The sequence below is a fragment of the Nilaparvata lugens genome, chromosome 10 (genome assembly GCF_014356525.2).
Source record: "Nilaparvata lugens isolate BPH chromosome 10, ASM1435652v1, whole genome shotgun sequence".
In the NCBI taxonomy this organism is placed as follows: domain Eukaryota; kingdom Metazoa; phylum Arthropoda; class Insecta; order Hemiptera; family Delphacidae; genus Nilaparvata; species Nilaparvata lugens.
This window is the reverse complement of record NC_052513.1, coordinates 4,200,412-4,227,984: the sequence shown is the minus strand read 5'-3', so window position 1 is coordinate 4,227,984 and position 27,573 is coordinate 4,200,412. Positions and strand designations below refer to the sequence as shown.

Sequence of the window (27,573 nt, the reverse complement as noted above, 5' to 3'; positions counted from 1 at the left end):
TTATTCTATGTAGTTGGCCAACCTAACCTAACCTAATCAAACGTTGTAACCTTCAAACACATCAAGTTACTCTCATTTTTTATTTCATTGTTGAAATCGGTTGTTAACAAATAGCGGAGAAAACCAGTGAAAGTTCAAGATCACTCCAATATCTTGATACTTGTTAACATACTGCAAGTGACCTTTCACTAAACAAATGGTTTCAACTGCATGCAGGTCTTGATCAGATTGGTTAGTTTGTGATTGACAAAATATGAGCTTCTAATCATGCCACATGGCATTGGATTGGAAACAAGTTTCTATTCAGAGTCGATCGTTCTTTCAGCAGGATAATAATTATTGTAACTTTGAGGGGGCACAATCCGGCCATTCTACTCCAATTCAATACGTTTCATAGTTCTGTGAACAGTAGACCTCACGCAGTATTCACATCTACAAGTACCTGATTGAAACTATAGACCTTATGGAAATACAGCAATAGATTGGCTTCTCCACACATCTGTGTAATCACTTGTCAGCTGATTTATGATGTATAATTCTATAGTCTGATTTTTAGTATAATATCGGCGTATGAAGGAGGCTCTTTTCCTTTTATTTTATCCTTGAAATGCAAAATTTCCAAAAAACCTTGTATATACGTCGACGCGCAATTTAAAAAGAAACATACCTGTCAAATTTAATGAAAATCTATTACCGCGTTTCGCCGTAAATGCGCAACTTAAGAACATTTGAACATTTAAACATTAAGAGAAATGCGAAACCGTCGACTTGAATCTTAGACCTCACTTCGCTCGGTCGACAAACCGTTCAATTTTAATAGATTCACAAAGATACACAGTGTCTAAACTACAACAAAGTTAAATTTTATTAAATCAATTTCCTTGAAAAAAAAAAATTGAACAATCAGGAAGGAATATAAGGTCTATCCTCAGCTCACTCAAAACAACGTTGAACTGTTGCCTTCCAAAACTGAGTAATTTGAGTAAGAAGTCTTTATAAAATAAAAGTTGTTGGAATGCTAACTATACATGTCCTATAGGCTATGCGATGTCTGAATCTTGATTCCTTATTCATCATCTTCACAAGTTGATGAATGATTGATTGAAAAATAACGGTATGAGATATGAGATTAATTATATTTATTGCATTTGAGTAAGTTATTTCTTTATTATATTATACTTATTTTATTTGAGATAGGAATAAATTATGTAGAAAACTTCGACAACATTCATGTCTAACATTCACAAGTTAAATATGATAGAATGATTCAGAATCGCAAAAATAAATTGATGAAGAGAACCCCTCCAAACTCTCAGCCCCACCTTGCATCTGAACCTGTGAATCGGATTAAAACTTTTCAAGTTCAATTATTATTGAACATTGGAATAAATAAAAAAACTTTTATTGTATTCTTATCGTTGAATGGATACACTTCTCATGGCAATAACATGAAATTGATTTGAAATAGTTGAATGAGTAGGCCCACGCTTTCAAAACCAAGTAGCTGTCTGATTGGTCAATGAGTCGATCAGTCGCCATTTGACCTGCACAGCTCGCTACCAATAGGAAGCAAGCAGCTTGAAAATGTCACATGGGAGTCGTTGGCCAATGATACTGCTAGTTGGATTTTGGGCGTGGCTTACCTACTCCCGTATTGCTTGTGTCTTGATTCATTTCTGCCTTTCTCCGCTAGAGTTATTTTTCTCTGAAATTCTCGAGGTGGATAAACCAATGTATTATTTTAAAGAATTATGATGAATAACATGCAAAGAAGTTGCATTTGCAGCTGCGTAGACAGGCATTGAAATGATAGACTAGTTTGTTGAGTTATTAATTTTTTTCAATTCAAAAATGTTAAGAACTGACAACTCTAAATTGGATGAAAATTCGACTCTTTGAATTGAACGTTTCTTTACTCAAAACTTTATCATCTCTTAATTTTAATTGATTTAAATCTAATGATAGATAAGCTGTGAATCTTCCCAATGATTTCTTTTCAGTTATACTTCAGAGGACTTATGAAGGTGCCTCATGTTTTACCTTCACTAGTTACCTTATTTTCAGTATCTTTACATGTGCTATGTATATCACACGGCAATAGGCCTACTTCAGAGATTTCTTTTACAGTAGCTATTGCTAGCTTAAGAGCTCAAGAATCTCTGCTTCATTACATTACAATGAAGGAAGCAAGAATGGAATTATTGACAGAGAATCACGAAAAAAATATTAATAACACACGTTCAATCAAAGATGATTTGAAAATTTCCATTAAACATCCCTCAGTCTCTATAAAATTCCATTTTATTACTAGTTTATAGTATGTACATAGATTGTAGGTGTAAGTTAATGCAATGTGTTGTACAGCAAGATCGTTAAAACAGTTTTAACATCATCATAACTCAAAGTAGATGGACCGAATCATATTACTTTCTGGAAAATAGCGACGACAATAAAATCTGTCGCTTTATTATAACGAAATAAATGTCATAAAACAGTCGACCATCTGGTTATTCTTTGGTTATCGTTTTATTTTTGAGCAAAGGATGTTATCTTTTCTAGAGGAAAGTCAATGTATTATCTCTGGTCAGCGATCTGAAGAGGTCAGAAAATAATAAAAAGAGAAGAAAGAAACAGAAATGGGCATGAGGAAGAGGATAGGATAATAATACGGATTGTAACAGTGGATCGTCCCAGGAATAACGGATTTATCTCTCTAACCGCTCATCTATACAGTTTTCCGCTCTGCTTGAGAGCAGATCAAAGAATAAGAATAAGATACTGAGATACTGACAACAGTTTGTATCTTGTCACATTTGTGATACGGCTATAAATTCGAGGCTCATATAAGGAAGTGCGGTTTGATCGCATTTAAATCACCGTTTAAGATATGGAGGTGATTATCCTCTGAATCATCGTCCAGAGCTCCAGATGGGATTCTGAGCTCACAGTTGTTGATGATAAGATCAGGACTACAAATTCTCGAGCGTATTACAGAAGTCAGTTCGGAGTTTTTAGAATATTTGTGTTGAAAATTATGACGTGGAATTGTATAGGTCCTGGATCATCTGTTGTTGAATTGTATGCAGTAGTATCATCCATATCCTTATAATGGATTGTATAGATTTTATGAGGATTAGATGCTTTTTAATAAACTAAACTGAGTGCACTACGGACATGAAGTACCAGTGTCCATTGCTCTGCTCTCGATGGCTGTAGTATAAAAGCCTGATATCTATTTTCAAACTGAGTTACGTTGATTTAGAACTAGATCTGGAATTATTGCGGATATGCTATTCAAATAAACTAATACAATAAACAGAATCCTCTTGGATTATTTGAATTGAGAAGTTTTAAAATTATATATTGGAATCTGGTAAGAAGTTTCTGAGAAGTATATTGAATATATAAATAATAAAAATCACATTTTGCAAGCATTGAGGAAGCTAGCATGAACATACAAAGTTCTTCAAAACACAATTAATGATATTTTGATCACTGAAAGATTCCGAAAGAATTTCTGAATCAATATCAAGTCAAAATAATAGAATAAGAAGACTTTAGAATGAAGCAAGTTCAATAGATTCACTCGAGGAAATATACTCACCATATCCTACATTTGAGATTTCTCTCCATTAGGAGGATTTCATTATACGAGATAAATCGTACATCTTGTTATATAAGATGATAATAATACAACAGTATTATACTATACAATATAATACAACAGTATTATATTGTGTAAGAATGGAAATAAATAAATTTGTTTGATTAATTGAAAAACTTTATTAAGTGGAGAGATGGTCTCCAGGCTGTTAAGGCTGTGCAAAGGCTGAAAATAAACTTTCTACTGGTGATATTTTTCTAAGTTTTTCGATTTTCATATCATCAAGCTATCAAAATGAAAAAGTTTTCTCAGTAAAACATTTTTTTCCGATCATTACTTTTTGAGATATGAGCAACTGAAGTTTGATTTTTTTTTTTATAAATCCATGAGATTTAGATGATGGGATTCTTCATGGTATTGTTGATCTAGTAAAACAAAAAATTTCTGAAAATAACAATTTTTAAGATAGTTATTCAATTTACTAGAAATAACCAAAAATAGCTTTTAGTTGAGTTATTTTTGGTAAATTGAATAACTTCTCCAAAAATTGATATTTTCAAAAAAAATTTGTTTGACTAGATCAACAATACCATGAAGAATATATCCTCTAAATCTCATGGATTAATCTCTTACCGAATTTGAAATGTTCTGTCCCAAAAATTTAAACTTTAGGCGCTCATAACTCAAAAAGTAATGATCATAAAAAAATGTTTACCTGAGAAAACTTTCTCATTTTGATAGCTTGATGATATACAAATTTAAAAACTTTGAAAAATATCACTAGTAAAAAGTTTATTTTTAGCCTTTGCACAGCCTTAATAATCAAGTGATAATATTCTTGAATGAGATTCGCTTTCGACTGGCACCATTCCTTATGAATAACTTCAAAGCTTCTAATTCAACCGATGCTGACAGTTTAGAGTGCATCTTAACAGCTCAACTTGACTTTGAATGACTTATTATTTTAAATGCATCTCCCACTGTAGTTGGAAAATCACAGACATTTTTTCTTTTCTCGCGAAATTATGGAGTTGTCTTTTCCTTTAGCGTCGGCTACAATCGTCACTGTTGGCGCGACCGATTTATGGCTGACAGAAAAAATTTATTGGCGGGAAATAATCTGGAAAAAGACGACTTTCAATCGTTCGAATTTATGACCGCTGCGGAGACAAAAGGAAACCTCGCCTTTGGGTTCGCTTGCCGGTATTGTCCGATTTATTAGCAGAAAACAACAAAGGGCCAGAGCGCAGGCGCGATTCCCATAGATAAGTCTCAAGATTTATAACGGAATGGCGCGAACGCCTACGTCGATTCCAGCGCAACCCAATGAAAAATCTTGACAAATTTTATAAAAGCCATCATATTTTATGGTTGAGGTCTGTTTTATCGGTCTTGAAAGGGATTGTACAGCACGTCTCAATTGAGTCAGATAGTTGACGAAATAGTTTAGATAGAACAGTTGGTTTAAAAAAGCCTGCGGGTCACATTTTATGCAATTGTTGCATGTAGCTTACAGTTTAGAGATACTGGTAGAGAATTATTTGATACAGTTTCAGCAATCAGTTGCCGACAGACCGAGTTAAGGATGGACGACACTTACGGTCATGAGGCCCTGAATCATTCAGGTGCGACCTGAAAAGCTCTGACACCAAACCTGAGCAATCAGGATCAGGTTAAACGATATAACTGTTATTGGAGCGTGCTACGGTGTAGCTACAGTACAAATTTGTTTCAACTGAGCATTACCGCAAAGTTGAGTTCAAAGATTCTATTCGTGGATTAGAAAATAGTTGGTAATTCACCGGAGAAAACTTATAAGATTGTTTATTCTATGTCAATAAGTTCTTTTTCAGAAAGTACGAAAATTAGTTTCACAAATCAAATAGCATTCAACTCCATATTCTTTCCTTTGAGATTCATATCACTTGTTCCAGTGCCAAAGAAAAAATATTTCTAGAGAGCAGAATGCTCCTGTTATGAAGGTGATACACTATTATGTTGTGGAAGACTTGCTCATATGGATCAAATCACCTTGAAATTGTCATAAAGGCCTAAACTTCGTTGAATGAAGAGAAGCTAGACTTGATTGTTAGAACATTATCTATCGACAGTAAACGTAGATTGGTGATAGTGCAACTGGGGAAGGTATTTTTTTGTTGTTTCAATTAGAAAGTGGTGAATCAATATTATTAGGTCTTTTATTCAATAATAGTATGAAGGGTCGCTAACAATTGTGTGTTGGAGAAGATGTCATATGATACGAAAATCTAAGGCTCAACTCACACTTACGCGACTCAGGTCGAGAAGAGACTCGACTCTAGTCGAGAGCATGTGTTTTCAAATGAATGACATCGCGGAGACTAGAATCGACTGGTCTGAGTGTCACCATTGGAAACACTTGCTCTCGACTAGAGTCGAGTCTCTTCTCGACCTGAGTCGCGTAAGAGTGAGTTGTGCCTAAGTGGAATCCCACCTGTCTGCAATGTTTTTGTGAAAATACGATATAATGTGTACTAAAGAGCGGAGATGTTCAAACAAGCTACATAGTTCTCCAGGCAAAGAATTTGAAGAGCTATGAAGTAAAACCATAGATAAAATGGTAAAACTCACATCAATAACACTAGGGATCAACTCTTTTATACAGAATGCCTGAATTTTCATTTTGAGAATAAAGCAAGCTTCAAAATAAAATTCAAGATCACAGCACTTATTTATTCAATTAATATAACACAATTTCAAGAAACGTACCCTAGTCTTGAGCCCAAAACGGTTCCAATTCTAATTTATACGACAGTCCAAATGTAGGAAATGTTGGAACATTTGACAAACTTCTTCAAGAAAACATGCAAGGAAAATTGTGGTAGTTTCACTTTTTGTGTAGTTGAGAAGTTGTTGTAATTATTCTTATTAGATGAAGAAGACTGAGAAATTGTCAAAAACCCACAGATTTATTGATAGTTAGAAAGACCGGTTTAGGTTATTACACCATTGTCAATCTCTGATAAACAATCTTAGTTTATCAGAGTTTGACAATGATGTAATAACCGAAACCGGTCTTTCTAAGTATCAATTAATCTGTGGTTTTTTGACAATTTCTTAGTCTTTTTCATTTAACTGTGGTAGTTACTCCTTTTTGTCAACTGTGAAGTTTTCTGGGTAAGCTACTTATCAAATGAAATTTATTGATATGAAATTTAATCAATCACATCATACATGATAGCAGCCACAATCGATATTGGTAATGTAATTTAATCAATAATAGAGATAAGAGTTAACAGATTACTGAGGTGGAGTGCAACCTACAATCCGAATCAGCATTTCCTAACGATTGTGGAGAAAGTTCCAACATTTAGGTTCCAATGGGTTTGGGCGCCGATTATTCAAATAAACAATCTTGTAGCCTGGCTAAGCTTATGACGAGACCCACTATTGCATTCAATAACATGTTAATCGCTTTTATTGTAGCCTTGAACGATTTGATCTCGTTCATTGAAATAGTTCAGTCTACCGGTAGCTGCAGCCTTTTAGTAGTTAAAAGTCTAAATGGACGGTTGCTAAGTTCACTTGAAACAATCAGTCATAACTCTTTTCGTTCTGTGCTGAGTGAATAAAGAACGAGTATAATGGACTAATAATTATTAAATGAAGGAGAAACTAGCGCAATTCATTCTACTTTCATTTTATCGGAGGTTTCTAGAGTGACTACTGCGCTTGTAATAAGGTTACTGTTTCATGGTTAAAAATCTGATCCATCAGGAGTGATTTCTAGTTTACAGAAACCAGGAAATTATTTCGAGATACTGTACGCAGCTTGGAAATGAATCCAGGAGAAAATAAGAGGATATTTCAACAAAATCACTTATTGATGGAAAAAAAGATTATTTGTAGGCTACCCTGTATTTCTTTGTACAATGAACGATTTGATTTGATTGAAGAAGAATATATTTAAGAAGACTTCGGAAGAAGAGAGGAGACTAAACTAAGTTCAATCCAAGTTCAGTGATTAAACTAAGTTTAATCTAAGTTTAGTGATTAATCTTATGACTGAGGTCACTTATTGGGTTATGTGACGTATAATATTTATTTATACAGCAGCAAGAAAACTATCCTCTATTAAATACAAAGAGATTGAAATAGGAAGTGTTTGATAATTCATTGGAGAGCAGATGCTATTATTTATTTTGTAAACCAGGCTACTCTCTTCTAGGACATTTGTAACAACTTTGTTAATAATAGCAGGTGTACAGATGTGAATCACCGTCAATAAAACTTGAAAAAGCACAACAATATTGTAGAATGTAGACTATGTAAACCATACACAGGAAATAGATTTGATATAAAATTGGAAGAAGAATTATTCCAACATGGTTGCAATGATTTGAAACCTCGAGTTTCGTGGTAATTCATTCATTGATTTATTAAGAGTAAAACATTAGGACTGAAGGTGGAGTACAAGCAAACATCAAATTCAGAAGGAAACTACTTCTTTATGATAATTCTTGAACGGTTTTGAATAATTACCAATAGGATTAATTAAAAGGAAGCTCGAATATTACAATTTTTAACAAAGTATTCTTAGTTCAAGAGCGTGATCAATTATTATTCCAGAGCGTGAGCTATTCTTTCCGTGATATATTTGATATTATTTGATCAATATGTTTATTACACCGATTTCATAAGATTACCCTATACTAAAAAAGAAATGATTAACACTCCATCAAGAAGTCAAGTTTAGAATTTTCATAAAAAGTAGCATAAAATTTCCACTGTGCAGGAGATTTGACGTTCTTTCATTTATAATGACCGCAGCCTTCCTCAACTTCTACCTTTATAAGCCAATTACATCGTTCCAAATGGTTCCTCTGCTCAGATTTGACGTTTAGAGAAATAAATATAGAGGATTTGGACATTTCATAAACTTTCTCAAACTTTCCACAAGAAATTCTAAATATAACTCATTTCTAAATGCAATCCGTTCACTTCAATTCCGCTTATATAGCACTACCTACATATTCTCAACACATCTCAACAGTATATAGTTTCAGCACAATTTATACATCTAAAAGTCACAAAATAGCAAGTCTTCAGTTTTCACCCAGTCAGGTTTGAGGTGAACAACCATGACAGGTGAAATCTGTCAAGTTGAAGTGAATTCATGACGTTCAGTTGAATACAAATAATGAGATGCGGATTGCGGACCGATCATACAGCATCCCTTACATGTCTTGAGAGACGAGCCATACATGCTTCACACAAGTCAAGTGCATGAAACAACTTTCCAGAACGTCTTCAAGCTATCCTAACCTAACATAACCTAACCTTACCCATCCGAAGTGGCCTATTATATCGTGAACAGCTCGCAGCACAACGATAATTACTTTTTACAGCAGCCGTACATAAAATTTACAGCACGTTTGCAGTTAACCTTTTACGCAGATATCTGGTAATTATTTTAATAGCGTTACATAAAGATGACGACTGTGAGTCACATTGAGGAAGAGATTTACTTTTTCAGCAGTGGCTTCTTTTGAAACAGAGAAATGGCAACACTGAACTAGATAATAAGTCTCTATAACCTGAATTATTCTCTGTAATTGAGTACAGTATATGCTTCAAGTAAGGCAAACAAAGTGAAGCTTTATTTCACATAGGTTCTAGTTTTGACGTACGGTATGGCATTGTGACTAGGTAAAATTTTCACACAGAACACTAGAATTTTTGGGTCATTAGTTTTAAAGAGTGGTTCTGTTATAAAAACATATTGCTTAATTCCACACTTCACCAATTAATATTACTTGGTGAACTGCTGTAACAAAGAACTGTGTAGGCCTACCTACTGTATAGCTTTTAATGAAAAATGTCTTTTCAGCCTGAAATGTCTGTATAGCCTATTATGATGAAATGTCTTTTCAAAGTTACTGAGGTACCTACATACAATAAGGTTGATAGAAATACTTTTTTAGAAAAACATTAACTTAAAACTATGAAATAATTGAGTAAAAGACTGAAAACGAGACAGTTTCCTTGACTTGCATTATATTTATGAGGTCAACAATCAATGAGACACCTTTAAGATGAGTAGGAAAAGAGTAGATTTAAGTTCCGAAGATTTATTTATTTAGCGTATGGCAGATACACAACAAATATATAGCTCATGAGTCTCAAATGCTTAGATATACACTGTATATTTCCAATTTCTTTGAGATGTTGTGTAGTTTTCGGTCAGGAGAACATAAGTTTGTCTGACCGCCATCATTTGCTAGTCCATTTAGCGTTACCCAATGTGCACCAGTTCCAAAGATGAAATAATTATTGTTTGAGACGCTTCCGCGATTTGAAGTAAGATGCGACAGCCTACTATAGTATACAGTTGAATAGTATTAAAAGTTAAATAGTTTACCGAGCAAAGTGAGGTCTAAGATTCAACTCGACGGTTTGGCATTTCTCTTAATGTTTAAATGTTTGAATGTTTATATGTTTTTATGTTGCGCATTTACGGCGAAACACGGTAATAGATTTTTATGAGATTTGACAGGTATGTTCCTTTTTAAATTGCGCGTCGACGTATATACAAGCTTTTTGAAATTTTGCATTTTAAGGATAATATAAAAGGAAAAAGGAGCCTCCTTCATACGCCAATATTACCGTAAAAATCAGACTATAGAACTAATTATTCATCTGTCTAGTGGACTATAATACTACCCGGCAAAAACATCGAACATCTTGAAAATGCATCTTTTCATTAACGTTAGTAGACAGTTGACTATAATACTACCCGTTCAAAAACATCGAACATCTTGAAAATTGTATCTTTCCATCAACGTTGTACTCAGTTGCAGCCAGACCTGATAACAGCGCTCAAACTCACATTCGGGACGACACGTCACGGTACGATATAGGACAGAAAGCTCTATGATTATTTAGGATTTTTTCTAGACATTTTCAATTGATAAATTATTTATTAATTTTTGAGAAAACATAACAACAGGTCAATGTAACTCACTGAGCGCGAGGTCTACTGTTCACAGAACTACTAGTAGGTATACATCATTACTTATTATTACTAATAATAACTCAAAAGATTTGCTCTTCAAAATCCTTGATGAATCATCTCACAGTTTCACTTCAACAACACAATATCCTTACCATACTATGATAACCGAAATTCAAGCTCAAGAGAGAACTAAAAATCAAAAACCACAACAAGGAAACATATTTCATAACGACCGAGATTATGAAATCATTAACCAAAGATCTGACAAAAGATGATTCATTTTGTCCTTGTAGCACATTTGATGGCATCTTTATCCTTCACAATTTTCATCCTCGCTTCTATTGGTTCAAGGTGAACCGAACAGTAAGCTGGAGTTTGGTAAATAGGATGAGAACATTATTCCCATCCATACACACAAAATAATGAGGAATTGCAATGATGAGCTTACCTTCAAAATTGACCTTCCAAGTAGATTTTGCGGTATGAACTTTCCTCTTTGGCTTGAATTGGACTACGGTTCCTTTCCTCTGTTATCTAAAACAGAAAAAAGTTGATTATTAGTAATATTCCTGAATCTTTCCACCATATTTTATTAACCATATTGCTCTTTTTTGCTTCTTCGATCCTATCCGTCCATCTTATCCATATCCGTCGATCCTATCCATATATTCCGTCAAAAAATGTTGTATTTATTTCCCAACAGATCTTTGTTATTTTATATTTTAAGAATGCTCTACTTTTAAGTTTATTCAACTATTCCATTTATTATTATTATAATTATATTTTTTACTTTTTTCATTCAAAATATCGTTTTGTTTTATTCCATTTTACTGAGTATTGCTTGTTAAAATTATAATTTAGTATTGTATTGGAGGGTTAAGTGTAAGAGAGGGCTGACTGCGCTCCAACTTCGCCCTCCCAGGTATAAAATGAAGGCAGTCATTCTATTCTATTCTATTCTATTCCATATTAGGCGAAATTGGATAAATTTCGAGAGAGAAGACATTGAGAAGAAAGCAGCTGGATTAGGAAAGGATAATGATAATCACAGAAATCAACAATAATTTCAGATTTATCGCTAAAACACTGCAATATTTGAATCGAGAGAAAAAAATCAAACATAAAAATCAAATCAATTGGGTGAAGCAAACAATGACGCAATGAAATTTATAGAGTACCGAAAATACAATCGTTGATATGATTGCTTTATAAATCAAGTGAAGATTTACTCATTTTTTTCTCAATTTTTGAATGGAATTTGAGTATTATTTTTCCTAGCAAAAGCATTTTGAGCGGGATGTGGAAGAGTGGCCGTGATATTGAACTAGAATATGGAAAATCTCCACGAATATTATCTTTTATTTGTGGAAACCGTGAAAAGTAAAATAACTATCTCTTCTACAAGTGTACGTAGAGTGGAGTCTTAGATTATGAGATCATAATATTATTGAAGATAATAATTAAAAAGTAGGAATGCTTTTGAAAAATTCGAGAGCAGACAATTCTAATGCTTACCAATCAAGAGCTCAGTTCTGAATGATTGTCTACAACTGATCACATATTCTTTTCATACCAGTGTAACACTGAATAATATTCTCTCTTGAAGATTCTAGTTCATCAATTTGGGTAGGTTATATTATACAGATAATCGATTCATGAATTTATGATGAGGGTAAATAAAATAGAGATCCAAAATACCAGACTGTCAAGAGAACTACCTACTTGAAAGATCGTCCCATACATAAAAAGTTAGCAGAATTGTCAACAGTTTCGTTGTCAAGATGTACGATTGAATATCATATTAGGTTCACAGAAAAAAGACTGATATGTAGATGGCTATATCAACATGAACTGGGACAATATAGTGTGTGGGAAATTGTGGTAGATACATAAATGGTGTTTGCTTATTGTTCCCCAAGTAGTTATACATTTGAATAAGAAAACATTTTTCAAATAGATCAGCTTGAGCATGTAATATTTGGATATCCTCTTAAGGACATCCTGGCAAATAAAATTTGAATTTTGTTTATTTCTTAGAATTATGTACCACTTGGAAAAATGTTCTCAAGAGGTAAGAATAAATATGATATCAGATCCAAAGCGAAAAGTTTGACTTCTACATAGCTATATCTAGAAAAACCAAAACGGATTAATGTGTGGGAACTCTGGACAAATACATAAATCGTGTTAAGTCATTGTTCATCAACATGTGAGGATTTGTAAAAGATTTATATCTCAAATTCTTCATTTATATATGAATTATATACCCGTTAATTGATTTCCATCTGTATAACTTCCAAATTTTCTAATTCAAACACATTCTTAATCAGTATATCCATCACAATATTATGAGGATCAAGTTTCCTTTTTCGAATGTAAAAAGATAATCTTGCGTTGAAAATATGATAGACTAATCTCAATGCATATCGTACGTGATTTATCGTACTTCTGATGTCTATTCAAGCTCATCTAATAGATAAAATCCAAGGTCTTCTATTATTATTGAGAGTTAGAACAATAGGTACTTGAGTTTTTGAAAAACTTGAGAAAAATGTTGACAGCGAAATCGATAGAAAAATCTTTCAATATATTTGCATGATTTAAAAAAATGAGGATATCCAAAAACATAGGAACTCTATTATTTTGAATAGATCACATAAATCGCTAGAGCCAATGCTCATTTTCGTGGGATAGTCTTTGATTCCCCGGTTCTATCATTCTTGAATTCAAATTTCAACTAATAAAAAACCAAACAGCTAGTGTGAGAAACATAAATTGTCTAGCGAATACTATTTATCTTTTTAGTGAATAGCTAAATAGCTCCTAGCTTGACTATTTAGGTGCATTTTGAAACCCAGACAAGGAAACTTACTTACAAATATATTTTAGAAATCCCAGCCTTTTTGAAAATGATGATCTCACGCATATACATTGAAAGATTAATGGAAACATCGAGGAAGAAATTCAACTCAATTCAAGCCAGTAGATTTTACAAATTCCTCATCTTCATAGGTCTGAATATCGTACACTAAACAAGAAGATCCCCTAATAAATATTATTAAGTTTATCTGCATCTTATTAAAAACTGGAAAACCGGGATATAAGTTGAGTCCCAACTTGCATAACTTTTCTATGTCAACTTTTCTCACTAGCATCCTTCACTTTAAAATTATGGTCATCTATAAGTCACCTGGAATATTTTAGATAAGATTATATAATATGCAAGTTTATCTAGTATCATAGGCAGTAACCTACAAATCCAACTTATATTTTCCATCAGAATTTCATCAGATATTGCATAACTTATAACGTGTCAACTCAGAATTATTATTATCACATCATACAGTTTGATATCTTAATCTGTGGGGAGAATCAGTATTTCATGTAGGCGGTTATCCAATCTCTGTGATTTGATCATGTTCATAATTTACCATCTTGACGCATGAGAATAATTTTATAATTTATGTTTTTCCATCAACGAAGCCTTCCTCAGATATACAAGTTTGTTTTCTACTTTTCTTCTAACGTTGTGGCATTAATAATACTAATGACATCCTCTATGGATGTCTAACGTTTCCAGGATGGAAATATGAGTTTATTTTTGTTGAAGAGTAAATGACTAAGAATATCTGCATTTTTTGTTTGAGCTAATGGGTTGACGTAGGATATCTAACTGATTTCATATTGCAGTCAGAAGCATGGGAAAAACTCTTTCTCTTATTATAAAAAATCGAGAGAACCGCTTTAAATCCATGATAATACTGAACATTCAAATATATAGAAATATATTATTCGAGATACGAAGATATATTGATTGCTGATCAACCATACCTTTCAATTCAAATTCTACTCGAAATCCAATCTATTCCGATACACTCAACTAATACATAAATAAACTATAGAGTAAAATTATGTGTTTCAGTATTATTCCCATTATTTCAAGTGAGTAACTACAAATGATGAGATTCTAACGAGTTCTTCTGCAAGGTTTTATTGAAATATCCTCCATTATTTCCCTAATATTAACTGAATAATCAAATCTATTACTTTTTCTTGTGTAATGATGTGAAAGATTATACAAATAATCGCCAGACTGACCAGGAATCGAACCCATACTGTTGCAACGATAGAATAGAATGACTTTCTTATTTGATGGCGTGGCAAGGTTTGGACAGTAATGTCCACTCTACCACTTAAACACGACAGCATACTGACAATATGCGACGCTCCAGACCACTGAGCAAGGATCAATTAACTTGCTATAGTCAATTAACTACTAGCAGATTTTAATAGATAAATTTCAACTTTGATAAAACAATTACCCTGTAGTAGAACTACGGAATGAGACTCATTGCTACAATACTACATTTGGGAGGATAACGGAAAGACATGGGTTGGAATTTTTCAAGAAAAAGACGCACTACATGTGAAGGAAATACTTCACAATGCTGCCTTTAGAATTACAGGCTATAGAGAATATGAAAAAATTAAGTATAAAACTCAAGGAGTTTTTAATATCATTGTGTCTGAACTCCCTGCAGGAGTTTGCAGATCGCACTGTGGGTTTGTGATTGTTGATTATCGATTTTTGTTTATTTATATAGGAGGTTTAAGACTTACTACTTTTTACTCTTCTACTACATTTTATGTTTATGTTGTTTGTATATTGACGCTGTTCCTAATGTACCTGTACATGTTTATGAATAAAGATTTTTTCAATCAATCAATCAATCAATTATTGAACCTCATAAGAATTAATACTTCTCAATCATCAATATTAGTCTCCCAATTGCACCAGCTTTCGCAACAGGGCAATAACATTTGAATCTGAAAAGGAACTAGCCTATTGAACAAGAAAAAACAGTTTAAAAACTATAAAAGAACCAGCGAAAGAGAAATTGAGAACGATTGAATTTTGGAAACAGGTCAGTAGAAATCTTGGAAGAATCCGTTACCTGTTAAATTGTTATTACAAACATAACCATCGTTTAGTTAGCGTAGGCGTGACAAACATCTCAAACCTCCATTGTATAGCAAGAACATCGTTTACAGATTCACTACTACAGTAGTCTATAGTATAAGGATGCCACTTTTACATTCAGAGAACAGTTACGCTAATGATTTTCCTATTTCTCTCCGTTATTATGTAGCTTCTTAAAGAAAACAGTATGAAAGAAACACGTCATGAAAAAGTGTTTCGGCAATCCTTCATTAGACTCTCGTCAAGATTGCAATATGATTACTGATTACTGTAATAAGAAATTGAGGAATGAATTGAGTACAGTGGTGAAAATGACATAACAGCAAGTGATAAAAAATGTGTTGAATTATAGTGAAATTTTTGTTGGACTCTCATTGCTTCAAGAGATTAACACTAGTGGCAAAATCTTGTGAGAGTCTCCAGGCTTAACGATGTCTACTACTCTTGTTTGTGTTGATGGATTTGACATGGAAATTTATGTCAAGATAGCTTCTGTCATTATTTGTTTTCATTTCCCCATTTCCCGAGGAAGAATAATTCCATAAGAGAACAAAATATTGAATAAACAGCATAATATGGTGCAATTGTGCAATAGAGCACAAAAAAATATAAATAATATAGATTAACACAATAATTTTTTGTAACCCAACTGTAAAAAGCACAAATTGTCGAGTTTTACCAACTCCGTTCAAAATATTTGAACACAGTCAAGCCGAGTACGCTTTACAAGTGAGAACTGAATTTTTATGTTAAAAATTGTTAATGTATAACATTTACATTTGAAAATTTGAGAAAATTGTTATGTACAATAAAGTCTGAACAGTGGGGTTACAAAAAATTATTTTGTTAATCTGTATTATTTCTATTTTTCGTGTTCTATTGCACAATTGCACCATATTATCGATAGTAGCTATCGTCATAGAAATCATAAGGTTCCAGTGCACACGTTGTGAATCGTACCTGATTGGACCATGTTCAAATGTCTTGACCGAGCTTGGTGAAACTGGGCATATGAAATACCAATTTTGATTATGTCGTATGAAATGTTCATAGTGAAATTCGAATCGGAGATATTTACTTTTTGGGAGAAAATTGTTATGTATAATAAAGTCTGGAGAAGACGATCCTTTCGAGAAAGGATTCTCTAAAGAAGATCATCCTGAAATGAGTAGAACAATTCACTATTTTTACTTAACATTTCATTTCATTTATTCATAGACAATAAATACAATGCAGACAAAAACAACAGGCATTCGTCTAAAAATGCTTTAAATCGTTGATGAGGAGAGAAAACTACTTTTATAACGACGATTACATTGAAACACAATCTGTTTTCTACTCATGGAAATATTCTGCTAATGGAGCAGCAGCATGCTAAATCAGACAGCTTATGATCCTCAACAAAAAACGTCGTAAAATATTGTATGCATGGTTATACATGGAAATAGAAAAGGTAACTTCTATATCATACAGAAATCAACTTCTTATTGAATAACACAATCTCATAAAAGAAACAGAAAATATCTCATGATAATTTTCTTTTGAAATTTCATTTGCCCTGAGACCCAGATAATTACGATACAATTATTGTATTCCATCTACTTTTCCTGAGGCTACAACTGGAAACAGATCCATAACAAGATAAACTTAAAATTAAATCACTGCACATAATAATATCCATGCAGTTGCAGCTACAATCATTGTACCAGGTACAACTAGCTTTTATCAGTAAATTGTATCCTGAATCATGAATACAATCTTTGGTGCAATAGAAAAATATTATTACAATTGTTCTCATTATCTCAATTATTGAAAGGGTCGAGTACAGAGGCTATGCCAATCTGTTCTTGTTTATTCTATGTTTCTCAGGCAATAATCATGACCTAGATTTTTCAAGAACTGTGCAGACTGGAGGCTGTCGATATGGATCCAGAAATTGAGTTGTATATCCGAAATAATAGCATCATCACGTTTTATCTGTGGTTTCTGGTCAGAATTGGGCGTCTACATCTCTGTCACTCTTTCTCACACACCCTCTAGTCTACTCTTTCTCTCTCAACCAGAGGGCAAACTAATAATTCACGGACGGTCCCAATAATTGACTTTGGATGCAGGTATGAATACTATTGAAGGCCTTGAACAACATGAGATGTGAGATCACTACTTCAAATTCACAGCGCAACAACAATGCCGAGACAACATTTCAGTGACTCAACATCACATCTCTGACAACATTGACAGGTTAAGGTCTGTGAGATGATGATGATGATGATGTCAACTTTATAAAAATCGTTGAATAAGTTGAGCTTCATTAACACTGTTCGGTTGAGCTGCTTTCGAGTGCAAGCTAATTGTACAATATAATACTGTAATGAATCAATTCATGAAAGGATTCCAGTAGTTGAACTGATGCGTTCATACAATACGGTAATAAATTGATTCATAAAACGTTTATGATTTCTATGGTCCTGGCCTTGAGCAATGCTGTTACCCAATAGACTTGTGATTTTATGGTTGGAGCTTGGAATGTAAAGTTTTATTGATGAAATTTGCCAATTCATTTTCATGATCAGGGCTTGGAATGCAAAATGGATTTCCTGGATGGAAAATGACTCTCCTTTTTAATGTTGCTGGCAATTTTCTCAAACTATTAACTATTATAACTTATGTATTTTCTAAAGTAAGTATGTAAGGAGAATAGTAGGTACTTTCAAGAAAATGTTCATCTATCATCCCGTTTTTGTTTTATTGTATCCTCTATTAAGTTCCTAACAATCGATAAATTAGAATGAGGTTACCGTTTAGTAGCTCCCAGGAATATATGATAATTTGAAAGTAGTATCTTCTCACGTCTTCTCCCACTTACAGGAAATTCCCCCATCAAATTACCACAATTTGTAAATTTCAGAATCAAATTTAAGATTGAATTACTTATTTTTAATCAATAATAACTTTTATAATGTAATAATAATAACAACGTATTCAAAAAATAGTGTATTCTTTCATTCTTTCTCATATGACCTATTTTGCTTTGTCAATTATAAGTTTCACGTCAGGTTGTTGTCTAACGGTTCTTATGAGCATATTTGGAATACTTGGGCATGCCTTGTCTCGGCAAATGGCAGTAGAGCTCTGCCTCTATTGGTTGACAGGTAATGGCCAATCGTAGAGCTTCACCTACAGTGTAATTATATTCTGCAGCTGAATGTTTTCAAGCTTTCAATCCGCTAGAGATTGATAATGGTGTAACAACAAAAACTAGTACATCAAAATATTTCAAATATTTATTTTGCAGTTTTTAGTACTATGTAGAAGAAATTTTGTTATCAATTCGGATCTTAATCTTTCTAAATTCAAAATTAATAATTGTTTCAAGTGTTTGTGTTTTGTTCAATGTGGAAATTAGTGGAGAATTGGAAAGTCGCACATAACCTTCATTTGGACGATTTATTTTATGAAATTGGGATGAAAAGAAGTTTTGGACTATAGTCTGTTTCTTTGTCCTTAAGTTGATTATAAATGATAAATAATTAAATAAATTGAATAAACCAGTCAGCAGTGATTTTGAAAACCAGTGACTTTTTATTATTTATTGTTGATCAAGTTTTGCTTCAATAGGCTTATACATAGAAACTATTGTCATATTATCGAAAAATAGATTTAGTTTTATAGAATTATAATACCCTTTTTTGTAATTAATAAGATAATAGATTAAATTATAACAATTATATTTAAAATCATTTTTTAAAACCTCTAGATGGTGTGGATCACTAAAACTAGTTGTTATAGTTTGTATTCTTGATCTATTACCTTATTAATTTCAAAAATAGGATACTGTAATTCTATTTTATGAATGAAAATAAGTATTCATACATTTTAAGAAAATAAATTTAGGTATCATCGAGTCGTTTCTACTAAATACTACACAATACAGAAAATACTTGGTATTGTTTAAATCATTTTTGCGAGATCCATCACCAGCTCCTGCACTTATTCATTCATCTTCCAACGGTACACACTCCTTGAATAATATCATGTTGGGAATGCATTCCTACTCCTCTCACTTCAATCCAATTTTCTCTACAATGATCACGTCAATTCAAAATAGATTGATCAAATACGGCAACAATAATAAAAAGCGAGCAGCACTCTCTCAATTGCAACCAGCGAATGATTGAATCTTCCAATTTTTTCTGCAGACCTCAAGGCTATTTCAGATATTATTAAATCATCAGAATTGGCTTTCATCAATGAGAAATTCGTGATTGCAAAATCAATCCAAACCAATGACTCAGTTGCAGTGGAGTTCATGTCAGCATTTCTAATAGATAACATCATCTGCTTCCTATCTAACCAATGCTGACAACTCATAGTGAAACTCACTATATAGAAAGTTTGTTATTTACTTGCAGGCAGTTGCATTAGTCATTCTTTTCTTGTGCTTGATCACCAAACACATTAGAGACCAGATTATTATCGCAGTTTTCTTGAGGAAGATTGTGTGCAACGGAATAATCTGGTTACGGGTGCAGTGATTTTTCTTATCACGGGGAAGAACTGATTACAGCATTGGGCGAGGATAAAGATCACGGTACATAATATGAAAATTGAATTACAGGACAGAAAGAATATTGGATTGTATATTGCGTAACTCATGTTTAGAGGAATTATTGAAGATCATGAAAAAATATTCCTTCCAAATACTGTGTTTTTGAGAAAGAACAAATACTAGTAGTTCGCGAATCCTGTTATTTGACAAGGAAATGTTTTTGGATGTGGACTAATGCAGCAAACCCTTCGACTTAAAATCAAATTAAATGATTTTGTGTTAATATTATTAATAAGAATTGATTGATCAATAGCAATAAAAATAACCTCATATCCATCCTCGATTAATCCAGAATCATTATGCAAAATATCAGTTCAGTAGTTCAGGCGTATTTATGCTTCCTTCGCGTATTTCCCATCCCTCACTTGTATGAAACGATCCTTTCCTTCATTATATTTATAGAATATTATTTTGTTTGCATTCATATTAATCATCCCAGTTTAACTTGACGTGTTGTTGTCAAGACGATATTATGATATAATAAAATATACAAATGAATGAAAACAACTTGATATTGTCGAAAATACTGGTATATTTAAACAATTTGAGATACTAGTTTCATCATCAATCTCTAGTGAACATTCAGCAGCAGAACAATATAGAGTGTGGGTGAAGCTCTACGATTGGCCATTAGCTGTCGACCAATAGAGGCTGAGCTCTTCTGCCATTGGACTACTCGGCGTGACTTCTTGTCTCGACCAATGGAGACTAGTATCTAAAACGGTTTTGAATAAACGAGTGGTTTCGATAATGAAAAGTTGTTTTTATTCAATCTTCGTTCAACCTTTAAGCATAGAGGAACAGTTTCATGTAGTTACTCTATGCCACGGGTCAGAGTGAAAGATAATATTATGCTTCGACACTTGATTTTCGGTCCATGAATTAGAACATTTTGAATTCTGAAGGGTTGCTTAATACTTAAAATGAATCATATAATGGAAATAATGTCAAAAACCCATTAATTGAGAACTTTTTACGTAAAGTTCACAGAATTTAGAGCCAGAAAAACACAACTCACTATTCACCACAGTTGACAATTTTACATTTGTTGGTAAAATTGGTTCTTATACAATTGTACTTTAAACAATGATAGATTTTCCTCTGAAGGTACTCTACTCTTTCCAACTAACACCAAATTTTAAAATTGAGAACATTAGAAAGCAGGTGATAGCAACCTAGTTTGTCATGGATGGATAAATAGTAAATACAATACATAATCTTAATAATAGGTTTCTATTCCAGTTTGCTTTCAAGTAGACACTCTGATAAACAGAAAAAATGAATGATGCAATATTTCTATTACAACTAGGCAAACAATTTTCATTTCTATTGCTACTCGATTTTAATTTGTTCGATCAATAATTTAGATCTATTCGCAGGCTGAGTGTGAAAATCTCATGCAGAAAAGTGCAATCTGTAATAGTGTAGTGGCTAAGATATCTAGAAGAAGTGAAAGAATTTGAAACGGTACACACCCGTATCCAATCAGTGAGCTGAAGAAAAAATACAGCACTAGAAGTGAATCTATTTCAAATTGTCAGCATTGGTTAAATGGAGAGCGTTGGTGTTATTTATAAGGCAAGCTGACAGTTTAGAGTGAATCTTACCACAGCTAAAAACGTTGAACGTAACTACATGCTTGATTGAAATCGCTACACTTGGAAGAGCACACATTACGGTCTATTTGTCCAAAGCTGGATTAAACTGTGTTCTTTGTACACGGCCAGGTTACATTCGAATTTACCAGGTTACAGTTACGGTTTAATAGGGTTTCCTTATCATTGTTCTTGTTGGGCTTTTGGAATGTCAATCCAGATGGATTGATATAGGTATTCCAAGTGTTTGCTTTGATCAGAGTAAACTTATACAAGACTGTTAAAGCTTATAAGATTTTTTTATTCTATGCTTTGGTTAAGTGATAGAAAAATCTTGTGAGGGGGCGTTTCTCAGATTTACTCAACATTAACAATTGAATATTCAAATGAGTTTTTGAATTGAGTATTCAATCATTAATGAAATAAACCACTAGAAATTGATAAAAACAATATAAAAATCTTGAGGTACCCTTGATTTTTAAAACTTTAAAATAGTTCAACAACTAGTTTCGACCCTAACTTGGGTCGTTTTCAAGTTAAAATCACTTTTTTCACTTGAAATTGATATAATTAATCATTAATTTGAGAACTAGTTTTGGTGCAGCAGAAACTTGTTTGCTAGTAGCAACCAAAACTAGCATCTAAAACTTTTTTTAATATATACATGGTTGTTACAATAACAAGACATTCGATTCAATATGGATATTTTTTATTTATTTATTATTAATTATATCTACACTACATCATTAAAATACATAAAATCAGAATAACTGATTATATTCTGTACGTAATATATCAAATAAGTTGATTCACAGTAAGACATATTCAACTCAAAGTTATAGAAATGACACGTTAAATTGTAGGTCCTGTCAGGTAAAAGTCGTGAGGCCCTTTTCGGCTTTATTATACTCAGGCGAGATGAAACTTCCGTTAGGGATTTCACACCAAAAGAAGCCATACGATTATTTTTATTGAATCCAAGTAATCTACTATGTAATAGGCTACCTAACGCTCATAACTACTGTAGGCCTATTTTCTAACCCTAACCAGTATGTTGCCAACTCAGAGAAACTAAGAAACTCAGAGAAACTCAAATTGTCTGAGATTTCAATTTAAAACATCATATTTCGATAACTCGTTAATGTAAATTTTCAAAAGAGTAGATAATTACTAATGATAGATTCAATTAGATACGATTAATCTGAAAATTCGTTGTGCTGCAAATTGTGTTCAAAATACAAACAACACAGATCAGAACCAGAAATAATCATACATTTGAGATTTATAAAGTCTCCCACTAAACATTACAGACTAAACATCCCAGACTAAAAAGTTATCCCAGGCTAAACATAAAATTTCAAGCATCAACAAAAGGTGGGAAAACTCATGCCGCTCAAAATGTGCAGCACTAGAGACGACTTAACAGCGCTGTAATGAACACAATGGAGCACACTTTTCGAAATTAGTTACGAAATAACGCACACACCAGAGGGAACGCCCAAAAACAATAACAACAAGCAACAGAATAAAAACATCGGGAACCCACTCAATGTGTATAAATTATTATAGAGTGTGTGTGAGTGAGAAAGAGGTACTGAGTGTGAGTGAGAAAGAAACACAGCATGCAGGTTTGATGCCCACTCCTTTCTTACTCAGCCCAAGAAGTTCTATATTTACCTCCTATGCAACACCCTACCCTGTTAAACGTCAACAGTCAATAATCAAAGTAGATGCTCTATCAAGCACAAGCCAACTGAGACTGCTAATGATTGAATATCTGATTGAATGTTGTATGACTTGCAACCACAGTGAGAGTGAGAGATATATAGTGATGCAATACCTGGAGCAAGTGAGATAGAGTGAGAGGGTGAATCATTCAGTCACTAGTGATGCCCACACTAGAAGTGAAAAGTAGTGAATGGTTTTTGTTGTTGTTATTTTGCAGTTTCCGTTGCAGTTGGAGATAAGAAATTGATTAATTCTCCATCTCAGCTGATGCCAAGCTTTTTATATCTGAATCTTACCGTTTCTGTAAAAATACAGATATAGTCAGCTGATTAAAAGTGAATTGCTCATGTTCGCGGCGCGTATATCTGTACGCACCTTTAGGCAACATATGGGAGAATGATTGCGAATCTACTGGGGTTGTAAAATGGTACAGAATCAAAATAATAAGAATATCAGTGACAGAGAAACTAACTGATATAGAATTAGTGATAGAGGTTTATTCGAACTTTAATTTGGAGATTTCAATTTACTGGGGTTGTGAAATATTACAGGATCAAAATAATAAGAATATCAGTGACAGAAAAAGGAACTGATATAAAATTGCTGCTAGAGAATGAGATACGGTAAGTAATGGTTGAATTGAAATGGAAAATCGATTATAGTTTTTGTATGTTTTTGCTGCTGAAATATATTGAAATTATTATTGAGAGAGGATTTATTAAAAAATTCATTATTTTATGAGTTTTTAATGAATAATGTGTTTCACGATTATGTGTTTTATCACTGTTGAATGAATAAACAAATAAAATGTAGATGGGGCCGAAATAATCCAAACACAATCATCATGCATTTGGAATTGAATTACAATCGAACAATTGAGAATATTTCCTAGTGTATTTTTCAATATATATGGAAGAGTGACTTACCCTAGATGGTTTTTCTCCATGTATATGGAGGTGGGAGAGAATAGAGTTTCTTTGATGACACGATAAAATGGAGTGTTCCACCAGAGTTAGAATATAAGTACTGGAGACAGAAATATTGATCTGATAGGATCACTGAGAGGATGAGATAGAGTGTATCATGAAAAAATAGTACTCTTTGTATACGAACTATAACTTCTATTTATACTATTTGTATAATTATATTATTGTATCCAGATGAAGTGACTTTTGTCAATGCAATTTTGTTGTGACAATAAAACATTTTTGATTCAAAGACAGAAATATAAAAGCTGATAGGATCACTGATAGAGGTTAAGATGGAGTGTATTCAATTCAATCCAATTCAATTTCAATTTATTCAAAAACGTTATACATTACATAGTATCTAAAAACAAAGTAAACGCAATATATTAGATTGTAACATTAATATGAAAAACAAGTAAAAAGTAAATGAATAACTCCATGCTTGGACGACAAGTCCGTGTGCATGGAGGAGACTTCTGACAATCGATAAGAAAAATAATAACAATACTTTATTGACACTAGATAATATATAAAATCTAGTTACTAAGAAAATTACTATAAAATAATAAATTGAAAATTATAAGCAAAAATAATAGTTTAACAAGTGACTTGAACTAAAAAAAAAGAATTAAATTAATTTAATTTGCGGCATTTAAGGTATCATACAATAAATATATAAATAAAAAGTACAGTGTCTGTGGTTGAAGGGGAAGAAAAAACTGAACAAACCTAATGGGTAAGGACGGACTATTAGGACGGGCTATTACAGCTAGACATAAGGAGACCGCAACAGAGCCTCTGCAGCCGCCGGGCCAATACTGACAAGCCACCTCAGTATCATCTGGAACAAGCCCTGTGCAGTACAATTCACATAACAGCTATAGAGACGATTTTAACCATTTAACCACGGCTTAAAGATTCTCCCGTCATACAATTGCAGTGATATGCACAAGGCTTTAAAAATAAACAAAGCTCGAATAGAGAAGGAAGGATGAAACGAATTACTAACATTAAATCACAAATAATAGAATAAATTGAAAAATGAGTCATTCTCTGTTATTTGTGTTATCCAACACAAATTTACACCACAAGGTGCCACATAAACTGGAATGTAAAGATGAAACCACGATAGTGTTTTAAGCTTTTGAAATTTACCTAAATTCATAAAAAAATGCTGAAAAAAGAATCTATTATTCATGCATCATAAAACCTTTCAAAAAGCAATACAGTGCTGTAAATCAAGGAAATCTGATTATACACCTAATAAAATATGTTTGAATTCCAGTCATAGAACCACTCAAATCTGTATGATCAGTTCGACAATTATTATTTATGCCTCGTAAAAGTTGTTCGAAAAGCAAAACAGGCATAAAAAACAAGAAAATGCTATTTTCATATTCCTAAGAAGCTTCTTAAACAATGAGACGATCTTTAGGTGATTCTCATAACTTGGCACATTAATATTGGACCGATGTGGATAATAAATTTATGGCAAAAGAATCCATAAAAACCAGAAGTTATTTAAGCAGAATAACTTGAGTTGAAGAAAGATCTTATTGAACATGAAAATACTATAATAGTGAGATTTATGTTTTAAAATCAGCATCTGGTTAACATTGATTTGTTATCCTTATACCATGTCTATAACCATTTGATGATTATTTGAATTGTTTGGATGCACAAATTTCCACTTAGTGGAATTCAGAACCTCACAATTATTAATTTCAAATCTTGAAGCTTCTCAATTTTTACAAAGCTCGTTCTATTCATTGATGTGCCACAGAATAAACTACCACTTTGAAATGTGAAACTCCAGCAATAAATCAGCCAAATATGGATCCTTTCCAATCTCTGCTACAACCAGAGTGTATAGAGGATACATTCTACACTCTATGGCTGTTAACAACTCTAAAGCTATGGAGCAAACGTTTTTCATTTACAAATTTTATCAATCTCATACTTCATTTATGCACATTGACTTTTCTCATACTGATGTTACGTAATATAACCAATCACTTTAGAAGGTTGGGTTTAGAAGCCCAAACAATAAATCAGAAAAGTATACCACCTTCTCACTAAAAATTCTCACTCATTCTCACTCATTCTCACTCTTATCTAACAAACTCTTCTTTCACGTTATTTTGCAGTTTCATTTTCTCTTATCTCTTTTTCTCCTCTCTTGCAATTTCTTCTCATTGAATCTCCCAAAGCCATATAGTGAGGTGCTCGTTATATTGACAGTATTTGATTAACAGCTGTGCTTAGTGAGAGAAGTTGTGTGAATTTTTGGATTCAAAATTTTATAAAATAACTTGATTATTTCAATATGAAGTGATAATTAAGTGTTATATTTAAATATAGTTTGGTGTTTTAATTTCTCTGAATTCAAATGTTTAGCTTATATATATATATATATATTTTGTAATATTACATTTTTTCTCGATTGAATCGAATCTTCAATTCGAGATCTATAAAACTTTATAGTAAATATCAGAGTAATCGATATACGGACAACTTTTTGACTGAGAATTTATCGTAAATGATTGTGTTGCAGGTCCATGGTGTCACACCGAGGCTGAGTTGACAGAATTAACAGATAAATGGATTATTTAAATAGAGATGATATATAAATTTAAAATAATAGTTTCAAAATAAAGTTTTATTGAGAAAAAATGTAAAATGTGAATTCTAAACTTGTAATTTATAATTTTTTGGTGACGTGTCCGGGAAGTCGTCACTGGTTTGAGGTGTCTTTTGCTCTTTGCAAGGAGGCTTGCTTCTTCTCTAAAAATGATGGCTGGCTGTGTGTTCTAATTTTGTGCTCTCTGAATATTTTTCTGTTTAAGTGAATTTTTAATGTTTTAAATTGAGTTTTGAACAGTTTATAGTGTTCTATTTTTGTATATAATTATTTCTTGTGTTTACAAGCCTAGCCATTGTTTTTTCAACTACATAAGTGGATAAGTATTTAGCTCGTAATGATTTTAGATGCTTAAGTGTGTAAAGTATTGTTCTTTGTGGATTTATGTAGTATATTGCCAAAATTCTTCTGAAGATTATAAGTTGGTTTGCTCTGAAAACTGGATTTCTCATT

At 32.7% G+C, this 27,573-nt stretch overlaps 1 protein-coding gene across 1 annotated transcript in view; it reads right to left on the bottom strand.

The window, feature by feature from the left end:
• LOC120353229 overlaps positions 1–27,573 on the bottom strand; it is a 163,066-nt gene that overhangs the window by 54,195 nt on the left and 81,298 nt on the right. The window contains exon 2 of the mRNA XM_039436112.1: positions 11,047–11,132. The gene's annotated coding sequence lies outside the window, so the exon portion shown is untranslated. The remainder of the gene's footprint in view (positions 1–11,046; positions 11,133–27,573) is intronic.